A 15928-nucleotide genomic window follows, 5' to 3' on the forward strand; every position below is an offset into this window, starting at 1 on the left:
AGGAAGTAGGGAAAATTTGGAATAGATGTGAGTGCAAGGGATAATGTTGTAAAAAATTACCTATGTATATGTACTGTCAAAAAAAGTTATAATTATAAAATTAATTTTAAAAATTTTAAAAAGAATCTAGAGCCACCATATATCAGGGGAGTGTTCAAGTAATTCCTTTTCTGAGGCCAACTCAATCCACACTGCCTTCCAACAACCAATAGTCAGTCAATAAAAATTTATTAATTTATTGATCATCTACTTTTTGCCAAGCAAGTGTGTGGGGATATAAAAAGGGTAAAATGCACTCTCTGATATCAAAGGCCTTACAGTATATAGGGAAAGAAAAATAGAAAAAAAATACAAATAGGAGATGCTTAATAATTTTATGTGGATTGAGTAACATAAGTTTTTGTTTTTCATGTGGGGAAAAAACATGACAACATGGATATCCCCACTATGAGAGAGTCAGAATAACATATTGAATATATTGCTAGATATGGAGTCACAGACTTTAAGATTCAATTATTGGTCTGGAAATTAAACAGTTTTGTGAATAATGTAATTTATATGTATTTTATCTCAGTTTTCTCATTTGAAAATAGGAATAACAATGCCCACAGTTTCTATTACATCAAGCTTTATGAAGTTCAGAGACAATACTTATAGAGTCCTTTTCTAACTTTTCTATTCATTCATAAATATCAGTAATTATTTTATTATTGTGAATCCTCAAAGTTTTCCTGAAGAACCTTGAGGATTTGTTCAATATTACTTTTTCAAACTATGACAAGAATTGAAATCAATAAATCTTTTACCCTGGAAAATGACATGAAGCTTTCACAGCTAATTTACTTTAAATAGGAAGAAGAAGGAAGCTTAATATATTTGAAAAGTGAAGTAATAGAAATGAACAAACAGTCTAATAGATGACAGAGCCTCAGAGTCATTTGTTTTTATTTGTGTTGTGAAGCTAGACTGCATCAGATGAAGTTTTTATTTGTTTGCTTTTAATCCATCCAACTACTGAAAGAAGATTCCAGATTCCAAATGTTTCTCTCTCTCTCTCTCTCTCTCTCTCTCTCTCTCTCTCTCTCTCTCTCTCTCTCTCTCTCTCTCTCTCTCATATTGCATGAAATGAATAGCAAATAGGTCAATGGGGTTTTATCAAGGCTGAAAATAATAGAATTGCCCCAAAGTTATAATTCAAACCATCGTTATGATTGGAAGAACACTCTTTGTATCAAGAAGGACAGGATACATAATAAAATAAATAGAAATAGAAATAAAAAGCATGAGTAGGGGAAACAAGCAATAATCAAGGGGGATTGGTAGAGAGAAGCAGAAAAGCTATATACCAGCTACAACCTCTCTGTTGTGGCTAAAAGTTGCCTGATACATATGAAATACATGATTGATTCTCATTTTCTTGGAATAATTTTATTATACCCAAAGGGAAAACTAAAAGATTACTGTGCTTACCACAATCAAAACAGCAGGAGTGAAAATTCCAGTGGGAAAGCAAATATTTTAATAATCTCCTATATATTCACAATACTAACACTGCAGTAAAATGCCATTGAAAACAGAGATATGTCTACATTTAATTTCTACACTGCTACATGGACTAGCATTCTAAATCAGTCTAAGAATGACTGCTTTTTGTATCATTAAGAACATCTTCCATTTCCTAAAATTAGTTTGCTATGCTTTTACTATTATAAGTGTCCTACAGTCATAGTGTCCTGTAACTGAGTTTGGATTTTATGGCTTCCTCCCTTTTCCCTATGGTTTTTGTAATAAAAGCCCCAGGCCAAATCTACATGGATTGAATTTCATGCATAATTCATAAATCTTAAGGGTCGTTATGGAAGCCCTGGCATGATTGTTATATAGAATAGATCTGGAGAAGCTGAGCTATATTTCAAAACTCTAGTGGAAATGTGATCTTATCTATGTAGTTACTTGCACTTATGATTCAGATCATGCCTGTCCATCCTGTGACAGTCTTGGCTATGTCCTTCCATAAATCAGCCTTAGCAAATCTACCAACATACTGGTGGCTATCCTTTCATTTTTTCATGGATACCAATAGAGCACATCAATTTTTCATCTTATCTTTTGTTCTTGAAATAAATGTTGCCTTATATTTTTCCCCTTGGTTTTGTTAGAGATAATACTCAATACAGTATTTTTACTTGTAAAGACTCTGATGTAATTAAACATTTGTGTCATGTGTGATCCAATTTCCCCATAACCACAAAATCAAGAAATTGCAGAGAAAGTCTTCAGGAAATTAGTATAGATGGATTTCTGAAAACATTCTAAACTGTAAATGTAATAATCCATTAGTAAATCATCTTCTGCTTTATTCATATATATTTATATTGTTTATGACATGACACCTCAGAACTTTTTCATTAGTAAATAAATGTGCAAATAAATGTCAAAGTCTATCATCACTTTGTCATATAAGCATTTCAATAAATTGTGCAAATAAATTTTGCACAAAGGAAAGATTACTGAAGCAAACACACATGCTTTCTGCCAAGCAATTAGATTAAGATCACACAAGCATGCAGCTGACTAGAGTCTTTTAGAAATGTGTTTCTGGTTGCTGAAGCTTTATGAAAATGAACCAGAATGTGAAATGTGCAACTTTTGGCTATCCAATTTCCATAGCAAAGATGCAGAAATAGATCAGCAGAATTTGGTATATGTATGCTGCAGCCAATAACATTGAGAATCTTTTACACTTGAATGAAACAGCAAAATGTTCATTGGTCATCTAAATCTATTTTGTCTCCTTTCTCCTAAGCTGACACTCACTTGTACTTGAAAACAGTCATCAATTCTACATTTATATGCCTTTCTCAGGACTAGAATAAGAAGAGAAATAGTTGTTCTACTCAAACTTGTTTATATGAAAATATAAAGGTGTTTCACATAAAGGGACAGTCAGACAAATAAAACATGATTTCTCTGTAACCTTTAAGAAATGTAGATCCATTTCTCAGAACATATTACAGTATATTGTAGTTCTTGGTAAATGGCCATCTTGGGTTAGAAAAACCATTCAGGCACCAGAATTCTAAATTACCATCATAAAAGGAAAAAATCAAATTGAAATGGAATAAGTACAAAAAATACATTGAGGAGAGATAAATATTCATGGAACAATTCTCCAGACTTTTCTTCTTTGATGGAACCTTTTCCAGATACCCAAAAGTAAACTGGCATATGGAAGCATGTTTTGCAGATGGATCAACAATGAGACATCAGCATTCAGCTGAACCCAGAATGAATTGGCTAGCCAATAGTCTAATGATGGCACAAATAAATCACTTCTCAGGAAGGAAGACTTGTGTTTATGTGTTTGTGTATGCATGTTCATGCATGTTCATTAGGTCTAATCTCTCCATAATATTACTCAATATTAAACATATTAATTTGACTTTTACATCATCTTTTTTTATGAGATTATATGATTCTCTATGACTAGCAACTGGAAATAGAACTAAATGTACAGGCCAAAAAACTTACTCAGCTTTTTTTGAAAGCATAATAGACTCTATCTATTCATTTAGTGGAGGAGGAAAACGCAGATGCTATTCAATACCACAACATAATTTTTAAAAGTAATAAAATGAAATATTTGAATCCTAAAAGGTAAATGATATATCCCCTATAGTGGTATATAAAATATTTAATTATTTTTTATATTTCATTATTCATTTTTTTTAGTCATTTGCAACTTTTTATGATTTGCGGTTATCTTGGCAAAGATATTGTGGTGGTTTGCCATTTCCTTCTTCACTCATTTTACATATGAGAAAACTGAGGCAAAGATATATTGTTTGCACAGATAAATTGTTTGCACAGGGTCACATAGTACGTGTCTGAGATAGATCTAAACTCAGGAAGATGAGTCATCCTGTCTCCAGGGCTAGTACTCTATGCACTCTGCTAAAAGGTCACTAATCTAAGCATTTTCACCTATGAAATCTGGAAGACTCAAATACATACATATTTCAGAATTCATAAACTCTACTCACTAAAAAGCTTTTCAGTTCTGACTCATAGTATATTTATTGTTATTTATATGTATTTCTAACAATCTCAATTTTTTGCTTTTTAAAATCACAGCAGAATAGAAGAAGCACATTTAGAAGATGGTAAAAGGAGGTGCTAATGACAGACACATGTCCAGTATCAAATGACAAAAGGAAAATAAACTAGTAAAAGGAAACTCAAATGAACGGCAGTGAAATATCATTTTAGATAAGTAGCAAAGGTTTGTTGCACCTTGGGGAGAATGGAGCACTGTCCAACATAAGTCATGTCAGTACAGCCCCAATCTCAGCAAACCACCTTGGGACCTTGGGACCTTGGGAACATACCTGTCAACAGTTTCTCAAAATATCAGACTACAGATTTTAAAGGGTTTGAAAAACTGGTCAGAAGCAGATTACAGGATCTCTTTGTTAGAAACAAAGCTGGACTCTTTCAAGAGCTGGGACATGATCCTAGGTAACAGTCTGAGGGTGAAGAAGAGCATTAAAACACTAGAGCTTGTGCAGCAGAGACCATCCTCATAACTGTAGGACAGAAAAGAGTACTTATAATCACTTATAGAACATAGTACAGGCCAGGAGAGCAGTATATGTCTTTCCTTTGATGTTACCATTTTGAAAGAACTCAATACAGATAGGTACCTAGAATAATCGCAGAAAATAGCTACACAAAACCCATGAAGCTTGGGACAGTGAATCCTTCACCCTGAAGCAGAACTCTACTTTAACAAAGAGTTAAAAGTCAATTAATTGGGTGCAAAAATAATCAAAGAAAAAAGATTCTGAACACAAAAAGATAATATGGTCACAAGGAAGATCAAAACAGACACTCAGAAGATAACAAAGTTAAGGCTCCTACATCCAAAGATTCTAAGAAAAAAAACAGAATTGGTATCAGGCCATAGAAAAGCTTAAAAAGCATTTCCCCAAAATTAAGTAAAGGAGGTAGAGAAAAAATTGGGAAGAGAAATAAAAGTAATGCAAGAAAATCACAAAAAAAAACCAACTATAGATTGGTAAAGGATACACAAACACATGCGGCAGGAACATGCCTGCATGTGCAAGCATGCATACATGCACACACACACACACACACACACACACACACACACACACACACACAGTCCTGAAGAAAAAATCTTAAAAAAGAGACTAGTACTAGTACAAATGACCAAGGAAGTAGAAAAAGCCAATGAGGGGAAGAATGCCTTCAAAAGTAGAACTGGCAAAATGGAAAAAAAAATCTACTGAAGAAAACAATTCCTTTAAAATAGAATCAGACAAATTACTAAAGGGATTACAAAAGCTCACTCAGGAAAATAATTCCTTTAAAATTGTAATTCGTTTTGAATGGATGCTAATGATTTTATGAGAAATCAAGAAACAACAAACAAAACCAAAAGAATGGAAAAATTTGTAATTGGGGGTGTGGGGGGGAAACTGACCCAGAAAATAGATCCAGGAGAGAACATTTAAAAATCATTGAACTAAACATAATAATAAGAAAAAGCACAGACATCATTTTAAGAGACTGTCAAAAAAAACCTGTTTTAATATTCTAGATGCAGAGGGTAAAATATAAATTGAAACAGTCCACCAATCACCTCCTGAAAGAGATCCAAAAATCAAAACTTCTAGGAATACAATAGCCAAATTTCAAAACTCCCAGGTCAAGGACAAAAATATCACAAGCATCCAAAAATAAACAATTCAAGTATCATGGAGTTAAGATAATACAAAAGTTAGTAGTTTTTATACATTAACATCAGAAGATTTGGAATATGATATTCTGGAAAGCAAAAGAGCAAGGATTATAACTGACAACTGCATACATAGCAACACTTAGTATAATCCTCTATGGAAAATATTGAAAATCCAGTGAAATAAAAAAAATTAAGGATTATTGATGAAAACACAGAAGCTGAATAGCAAATGTGACTTTCAAATACAAGACTTTAGAGCATAAAAATATAAACAGACAAGGGAAATTAAAAGGAAATTAATGAAGTTAGACTTTTTGCATTCCTACATAGGAACATGATAAAAAAGATCATAAAATGTTTTCACTATCATGGCAATTGAAGAAATATATATATAAACAGAGGGCACAGGTATTAGTTGAAAGTGAAGAAGCAATATTTTAAAAATAAAATTAGGGGTGAAAGGGAAAAAAGAGATTCTAAATGGGGCAAATTATCTATCATAAAGAACGAAAGTAAAAGATTTCATAGTGGAGGTGGTAAATAATGGGCAGTGGATGAATCTTACTCTCATTCAGATGAGCCAATTCAGATTGGCTCAAAAAGAACATAACATACATACAGAATTGAATCTAGGAACATTGTGCTACAGAATAGTAGTAGGGAATGGGGATGGAGGGTGATGGAAATAAGGGCAGATTGGAGGAAATAATATTTAAAACGAAAACAGTTTTGAGGATGGACAGGGAAAAAGAGAGAAAGAATAGAATAAACAAGGAAAAATACAGTTAGGAAAAGTAATTGTAAAAAAATGTGAAGCAAGTTTCTTTGACAAAAGTCTCAGTTCTCAGACATAGAGAACAGAGCCTAATTTACCTAAATAATAACCATTTCTCAATTTATAAATGATCAAAAAATAAGGTTTTTAAATAAGGTAATCATAGCTATCTACAATCATATTAAAAATGCTTTGACACACTATTGATTGGAGAAATGCAAATTAAAACAATAATGAAGTATTATCACATATCTATTAGATCTATGGATAGGATAGAAAGGGGAAAGGATAAATGTTGGAGAACTATAAGCAAAATGAAATGTTAATGCATTGTGGGTGGATTTGTGAACTGATTCAACCATTCTGCAGAGTGATTTGAAACTATGCCCAGAGGGCTATAAAATCATGCCTGTCTTTTGACCTAGCAAAACTATTACTAGATTCGTATCCCAAAAGAGATAAAAAACAAAAAGGAAGAGGACTGTACAAAAATATTTATAACAGTTTGTTTTGGGGGACAGCAATTAGAAACTGGAGTTATGCCCATCAATTAGCGAATGGATGAATAAATAATTGTATGTAATTATAATGGAATACTATTGTATTACAAGAATTAATGAGCATGATGCTTTCAGAAAAACCTGGAAAGACTTCCAGGAGTTGATGGAAGGTAAAATGTATTGTGTACAAAGTAACAGCAATATAGTAAGATGATAAGTTTTAAACAGCATAGTTATTCTAAGCACTATAAAGATCCAAAACAACTCTGAAGTACTTTTTTTCCCCCTTTTTATTATTTATTTATTTTTTTAAATAATATTATCCCTTGTATTCATTTTTCCAAATTATCCCCTCCCTCCCTCTACTCCCTCCAACCATGACAGGTAATCCCATACATTTTACATGTGTTACAATATAACCTGGATACAATATATGTGTGTAAATACCATTTTCTTGTTGCACATTAAGTATTAGCTTCTGAAGGTATAAGTAATCTGGGTAGATAGACAGTAGTGCTAACAATTTACATTCACTTCCCAGTGTTCCTTCTCTGGGTGTAGTTGTTTCTGTCCATCATTGATCAACTGAAAGTGAGTTGGATCTTCTTTACAATGAAGATATCCACTCTGAAGTACTTTTTTTTTTTAATTTTTATTTTATTTTATAATTATAACATTTTTTTGACAGTACATATGCATGGGTAATTTTTTACAACATTATCCCTTGCACTTACTTCTATTCAGATTTTTTCCCTTCCTCCCCCAAGCCCCTCCCCCTGATGGCAAGCAGTCTTATATATGTTAAATATATTACAGTATATTCTAGATTCAATATATGTGTGTAGAACCGAATTTTTTGTTGCACAGGAAGAATTGGATTCAGAAGGTAAAAATAACAGTTTACATTCATTTCCCAGTGTTCCTTTTCTGGATGTAGCTGGTTCTGTCCATCATTAATCAATTGGAATTGTATTAGCTCTTCTCTATGTTGAAGAAATCCACTTCCATCAGCATACATCCTCGTACAGTATCATTGTTGAAGTGTATAATGATCTTTTGGTTCTGCTCGTTTCACTCAGCATCAGTTGATGTAAGTCTCTCCAAGCCTCTCTGTATTTCTCCTGTTGGTCATTTCTTATAGAACAATAATATTCCATAACATTCACATACCATAGTTTACCCAACCATTCTCCAATTGATGGACATCCATTCATCTTCCAGCTTCTAGACACTATGAAAAGGGCTGCCACAAACATTTTGGCACATACAGGACCCTTTCCCTTCTTTAGTAGTTCCTTGGGGTATAAGCCCAGTAGTAGTATGGCTGGGTCAAAGGGTATGCACATTTTGATAACTTTTTGGGCATAATTCCAGATTGCTCTCCAGAATGGTTGGATTCTTTCACAACTCCACCAACAATGCATCAGTGTCCCAGTTTTCCCACAGCCCCTCCAACTTTCATCGTTATTTGTTCCTGTCATCTTAGCTAATCTGACAGGTGTGTAATGATACCTCAGAGTTGTCTTAATTTGCATTTCTCTGATCAATAGTGATTTGGAACACTCTTTCATATGAGTGGAAATAGTTTTAATTTTGTCATCTGAAAATTGTCTGTTCATATCCTTTGACCATTTATCAATTGGAGAATGGCTTGATTTCTTATAAATTAAAGTCAATTCTCTGTATATTTTGGAGATGAGGCCTTTATCAGAACCTTTAACTGTAAAAATTTTTCCCAATTTGTTACTTCCCTTCTAATCTTGTTTGCATTAGTTTTGTTTGTGCAGAAACTTTTTAATTTGGTGTAATCAAAATGTTCTATTTTGTGATCAATAATGGTCTCTAGTTCTCCCTTGGACACAAACTCCTTCCTCCTGCACAAGTCTGAGAGGTAAACCATCCCATGTTCCTCCAATTTATTTATGATTTCGTTCTTTATGCCTAAATCTTGGACCCATTTTGATCTAATCTTAGTATGTGGTGTTAAATGTGGGTCCATGCCTAGTTTCTGCCATACTAATTTCCAGTTTTCCCAGCAGTTTTTGTCAAATAATGAATTCTTATCCCAAAATTTGGGATCTTTCGGTTTGTCAAAGATTAGATTGCTATTTTTATTCACTATCTTGCCTTGTGAACCTAACCTATGCCACTGATCAACTAGTCTATTTCTTAGCCAATACCAAATGGTTTTGGTGACTGTTGCTTTGTAATATAGCTTTAAATCAGGTACACTTAGACCACCTTCCTCTGACTTTTTTTTCATTAGTTCCCTTGCAATTCTCGACCTTTTATTCTTCCATATGAATTTTGTTGTTATTTTTTCTAGGTCATTAAAATAGTTTCTTGGGAGTCTGATTGGTATAGCACTAAATAAATAGATTAGTTTGGGGAGTATTGTCATCTTTATTATATTCGCTCGGCCTATCCAAGAACACTGAATGTCTTTCCAATTATTTAAATCTGACTTTATTTTTGTGGCAAGTGTTTTGTAATTTTGCTCATATAATTCCTGACTCTCCTTTGGTAGATATATTCCCAAATATTTTATACTATCGACTGTTATTTTGAATGGAATTTCTCTTTGTATCTCTTGATGTTGGATTGTGTTGGTAATGTATAAAAATCCTGAGGATTTATGTGGATTTATTTTGTATCCTGCGACTTTGCTAAAATTCTGAATTATTTCTAATAGCTTTTTAGCAGAGTCTTTGGGGTTCTCTAAGTATACCATCATGTCATCTGCGAAAACACTCTGAAGTACTTTTAATGAAAAATGTTATCCATTCTCAGAGAAAGACCTAGTGGTTTCTGAATGCATTCTAGAATGCATTTATTTTTAAGTTTTTTTGTTTTCCTTGAGTTTTTTTTTTTTTCTCACAACATGACTATTATTGAATTGCTTGCTTTCTCAAAGGGGTGAGGATGAGGAGGAAGAAGGGGACAGAATCTGGAACTAAAAGTTTTAAAAAATGAATTTCAAAAAATAGTTTTAATATGAATGTTGGAGGGGATGTGGGAAATCTAGGACACTAATATTTGTTGGATTGGTGAACTAATTCAACCATTCTGAAGAGTAATTTTGAACTATGTCCAAAGGGGTGTCAAACTGTGCATACCCTTTGATCCAGCAATGTTTCTATTGTGCTTGTATCTTAAAGAGATCATGAAGGAGGGAAAGGGACTCCACATATGCAAAAAGGTTTGGAGCAACACTTTTTGTAGTAGCAAGAAACTCGAAACTGAGTGGCTGCCCATAAGTTGGAGAATGGCTGTATAAGTTATGGTATATTAATATCATGGAATATTATTGTTCTTTAAGAACAATCAGCAATATCATTTCAGAGAGTCCTGAAGAGACTTACATAATGTAATGCTAAGGGAAATGGGCAGAACAAAATAAACACTACACAAGATTTGATCAGGTGAAAAATTTCTGCCCACTAAAATGAATAATGACAACTATATCACAAGCTCCTCTTATGATAAAATTAACCTGCACTGTGTCTTTTAGTCTAAATGCTCTGTCTGCCTTTTCCAGCCTTGTTTCTTGTTAGAACAGCAAACTTCCAAAATACAAGTCAATACTTTGATTATATAAACCTAAGTGTTATATATAAATACATTTTTTTTCCTTTTTTATTAATTTTTATAATTATAACATTTTCTCTGGCAGTACATATGCATAGGTATTTTTTTTTTACAACATCATCCCATGTACTCCCTTTTGTTCTGAGTTTTTCCCCTCCTTCCTTCCGCCCCCTCCCCTGGATGGCGAGCATTCCCATATATATTAAATATCTTATAGTATATCTTAAGTACAATATATATGTGCAGAACCGAATTTTGTTGTTGTTGTTGCAAAGGAAGGATTATATTCACAAGGTAAAAATAATCTGGGAAGAGAAACAAAACAAAACAAAACAAAAGAACAATGCTCACAGTTTACACTCATTTCCCAGTGTTCCTTTTCTGGATGTAGCTGATTCTGTCCATCATTGATCAATTGGAATTGAATTAGCTCTTCTCTATGTTGAAGATATCCACTGCCATCAAAATATATCCTCATACACTATCATTGTTGAAGTGTATAATGATCCCCTAGTTCTGCTCGTTTCACTCAGCATCAGTTGATATAAGTCTCTCCAAGCCTCTCTGTATTCCTCCTGTTGGTCATTTCTTATAGAACAATAATATTCCATAACATTCATATACCATAGTTTACCCAACCATTCTCCAATTGATGGACATCCATTCATCTTCCAGCTTCTAGCCACTATGAAAAGGGCTGCTACAAACATTTTGGCACATACAGGACCCTTTCCCTTCTCTAGTAGTTCCTTGGGATATAAGCCCAGTAGAAGCACTGCATGATCAAAGGGTATGCACATTTTGATAACTTTTTGGGCATAATTCCAGATTGCTCTCCAGAATGGTTGGATTCTTTCACAACTCCATCAACAATGCATCAGTGTCCCAGTTTTCCCACAGCCCCTCCAACATTCATCGTTATTTTGTTCCTGTCACCTTAGCCAATCTGACAGGTGTGTAATGATATCTCAGAGTTGTCTTAATTTGCATTTCTCTGATCAATAGTGATTTGGAACACCCTTTCATATGAGTGGAAATAGTTTTAATTTCATCATCTGAAAACTGTCTGTTCATATCCTTTGACCATTTATCAGTTGGAGAATGACTTGATTTCTTATAAATTAAAGTCAATTCTCTCTATATTTTGGAGATGAGGCCTTTATCAGAACCTTTAACTGTAAAGATGTTTTCACAATTTGTTACTTCCCTTCTAATCTTGTTTGCATTAGTTTTGTTTGTGCAGAAACTTTTTAGTTTGATATAATCAAAATGTTCTATTTTGTGATCAATAATGGTCTCTAGTTCTCCCTTGGACACAAACTCCTTCCTCCTCCACAAGTCCAAGAGGTAAACCATCCCATGTTCCTCCAATTTATTTATGATTTCATTCTTTATGCCTAAATCTTGGACCCATTTTGATCTAATCTTAGTATGTGTGTTAAATGTGGGTCCATGACTAGTTTTTGCCATACTAATTTCCAGTTTTCCCAGCAGTTTTTGTCAAATAATGAATTCTTATCCCAAAATTTGGGATCTTTGGGTTTGTCAAAGATTAGATTGCTATTTTTATTCACTATCTTGCCCTGTGAACCTAACCTATGCCACTGATCAACTAGTCTATTTCTTAGCCAATACCAAATGGTTTTGGTGACTGTTGCTTTATAATATAGTTCTAGATCAGTTACAGCTAGACCACCTTCACTTATTTTTTTTTCATTACTTCCCTTGAAATTCTCGACTTTTTGTTGTTCCATATGAATTCTGTTGTTATTTTTTGCTAGGTCATTAAAATAGTTTCTTCTGATTGGTATAGCACTAAATAAATAGATTAGTTTAGGGAGTATTGTCATCTTAACTACATTCGCTCGGCCTATCCAAGAGCACTGAATGTCTTTCCAATTATTTAAATCTTACTTTATTTTTGTGGCAAGTGTTTTGTAATTTTGCTAATATAATTCCTGACTATCCTTTGGTAGATATATTCCCATATATTTTATACTATCGACCGTTATTTCGAATGGAATTTCTCTTTGTATCTCTTGCTGTTGGATTGTGTTGATAATGTATAAAAATGCTGAGCATTTATGTGGATTTATTTTGTATCCTGCAACTTTGCTAAAATTCTGAATTATTTCTAATAGCTTTTTAGCAGAGTCTTTGGGGTTCTCTAAGTATACCATCATGTCATCTGCAAAGAGTGATAATTTGATTTCCTCATTTCCTACTCTAATTCCTTGAATCTCTTTCTCGGCTCTTATTGCCGAGGCTAGCGTTTCTAGGACTATATTGAATAGTACTGGTGATAGTGGGCAACCTTGTTTCACTCCTGATCTTACAGGGAAAGGTTCAAGTTTATCACCATTACATATGATGTGTACTGAAGGTTTTAAATATATGCTTATTATTATTTCAAGGAATAGTCCATTTATTCCTATACTCTCAAGCGCTTTTAGTAGGAATGGATGTTGATTTTTATCAAATGCTTTTTCTGCATCTATTGAGATGATCATATGGTTTTTATTAATTTGATTAATAATTTGGTCAATTATACTAATAGTTTTCCTAATATTAAACCAGCCCTGCATTCCTGGTATAAATCCCACTTGGTCATAGTGTATCATCCTGGGGATGATTTTCTGAAGTCTATTTGCTAATATCTTATTTAAGATTTTAGCATCAATATTCATTAAGGAAATTGGTCTATAGTTTTCTTTCTCAGTTTTCAATCTACCTGGTTTAGGTATCAGTACCATGTTTGTGTCATAAAAGGAATTTGGTAGGACTCCTTCAATCCCTATTTTTTCAAATAGTTTACATAGCATTGGAGTTAGTTGTTCTTTAAATGTTTGGTAGAATTCACATCTAAATCCACCTGGTCCTGGGGACTTTTTCTTAGGAAGTTGGTTAACTTTCTTTTTCTGAGATGGGACTATTTAGACTACTTACTTCTTCCTTTGTTAATCTGGGCAAGCTATATTTTTGAAGGTATTCTTCCATTTCATTTAAGTTATCGAATTGATTGGCATAAAGTTGAGCAAAGTAGCTCCTAACTATTTTTCTAATTTCCTCTTCATTAGTGGTGAGTTCTCCCTTTTCATTTTCAAGACTAACAATTTGCTTTTTCTCTTTCCTTTTTTTAATCAGGTTTACTAAGGGTTTGTCTATTTTGTTGGTTTTTTCATAGAACCAACTCTTAGTTTTATTAATTAATTCAATAGTTTTTTTACTTTCAATTTTATTAATCTCACCTTTTATTTTTTTTGACTTTCAAGTTTCGTGTTTGTCTGGGGGTTTTTAATTTGTTCCTTTTCTAGCAATTTTAGTTGTAAGCCCAATTCGTTGGCCCTCTCTTTCTCTATTTTATGCAAGTAGGCCTGTAGAGATATAAAACTTCCCCTTATTACTGCTTTGGCTGTATCCCACACATTTTGGTATGATGTCTCATTATTGTCATTTTCTTGGGTGAAGTTATTAATTATGTCTATGATTTGCTATTTTACCTAATCATTCTTTAGTATAAGATTATTTAGTTTCCAATTATTTTTTGGTCTATTTTCCCCTGGCTTTTTATTAAATGTAATTTTCATTGCATTGTGGTCTGAAAAGGATGCATTTACTATATCTGCCTTACTGCATTTGATATTGAGGTTTTTATGCCCTAGTATATGATCAATTTTTGTATAGGTTCCATGAACTGCTGAGAAGAAAGTATACTCCTTTCTGTCTCCATTTAGCTTTCACCAAAGATCTATCATATCATACTTTTCTAGTATTCTATTTAACTCTTTCTTATTTATTTTGTGGTTTGATTTATCTAATTCTGAGAGTGCAAGGTTGAGATCTCCCACTATTATAGTTTTGCTGTCTATTTCTTCTTGCAGCTCTCTTAATGTCTCTTTTAAAAATTTAGATGCTGCACCACTTGGTGTATATATGTTTAATATTGATACTGCTTCCTTATTGATGGTACCCTTTAGCAGGATATAATGCCCTTCCTTATCTCTTTTAATTAGATCAATTTTTGTTTTTGCTTGATCTGAGATGAGGATGGCTACTCTGGCTTTTTTTGGCTTTGCCTAAAGCATAGTAGATTCTGCTCCATCCTTTTACTTTTAGTTTGAATGTATCACCTGTTTCAGATGTGTTTCCTGTAAACAACATATAGTAGGATTCTCACTTTTAATCCAGTCTGCTAACTGTTTCCTCTTTATTAAGCAGTTTGCCCCATTCACATTTATGGTTAGAATGACTAATTCTATATTGCTTGCCATCCTATTAACCCCTACTTATGCTTTTCCCATAAATACATTTTTAATAAAACTATTTTAGGAGGGTATCTAGGTGGCACAGTGAATAGATCATCAGCTCAGAAGTGAGGAGGACTTGAGTTCAGATCTGACCTCAGATACTTAACATGTCTTATCTTTGTGGCCCTAGGCAAGTCACTTAATTCCAATTGCTTCAGGGGTGGGAAAACTATTTTAGGGAGTGATTATGCCAAACTTCATGCAAACTAAAGATTTCTAAAGCCAATTAAACCTCTTTGCTCTATTAATAGTGATTTAAATATAAGCACAAGGTAACAAAATAAGGAAAAGAAACATGAAATAAGATATGTCTTTAGTCTGCATGAAATTTAATATAATGTTCATTTCCTAAAATAGTGAATTATGAACAAATTAATAATTTGTGCTTCTTTCATGTGTAAAAATCAAATGACAAGATTGGAAAGAACAAAAACATAATGGTCTATGATGCATCTTTGCAATTTATTGAATATCTCATAATATATGAAAATTTCATAATATATCTTTCACCTTCTTGAATCAATTTCTTATTGATAGCTTTCATATTCTTTAAAAAAAAAAGTCTTCAGAATTTGTAACAAGTCGATGCTATATTGGGCATTGTGACTATCATTCACCTAGTTGCACATCTTGCACATCTATTACAGTGGAGAGTCAGGATAGTCATTAAATATTTTCTACAATTGAGGTTCTAATGCCATATGGCACTTTAGGAACACTAGCCAAAGCACTTAAAGCAGCCCAGCTTTGTTCATTTAGGTTCAGTAGATGCATAAGACAAGCAATGGCACCTTTGAGAGTAAAACTAATAATGGTTCTTTTCAAGCTCTAAGGTCTTCTGTCTTTCAAGGAAAGGGAAATTCTTGTTTCCTTTAGAAATTTGAATTACCAGGTGGGAAAATTAGTTGAAAAATTCAGAAGAATATTTATCCTTCTATTCTTTATTCCACTGGATTCTCACAATTATTAGCAACTCAGAGGTATTGAAAATAGT

The sequence above is a fragment of the Sminthopsis crassicaudata genome, chromosome 5 (genome assembly GCF_048593235.1).
Source record: "Sminthopsis crassicaudata isolate SCR6 chromosome 5, ASM4859323v1, whole genome shotgun sequence".
Taxonomy (NCBI): domain Eukaryota; kingdom Metazoa; phylum Chordata; class Mammalia; order Dasyuromorphia; family Dasyuridae; genus Sminthopsis; species Sminthopsis crassicaudata.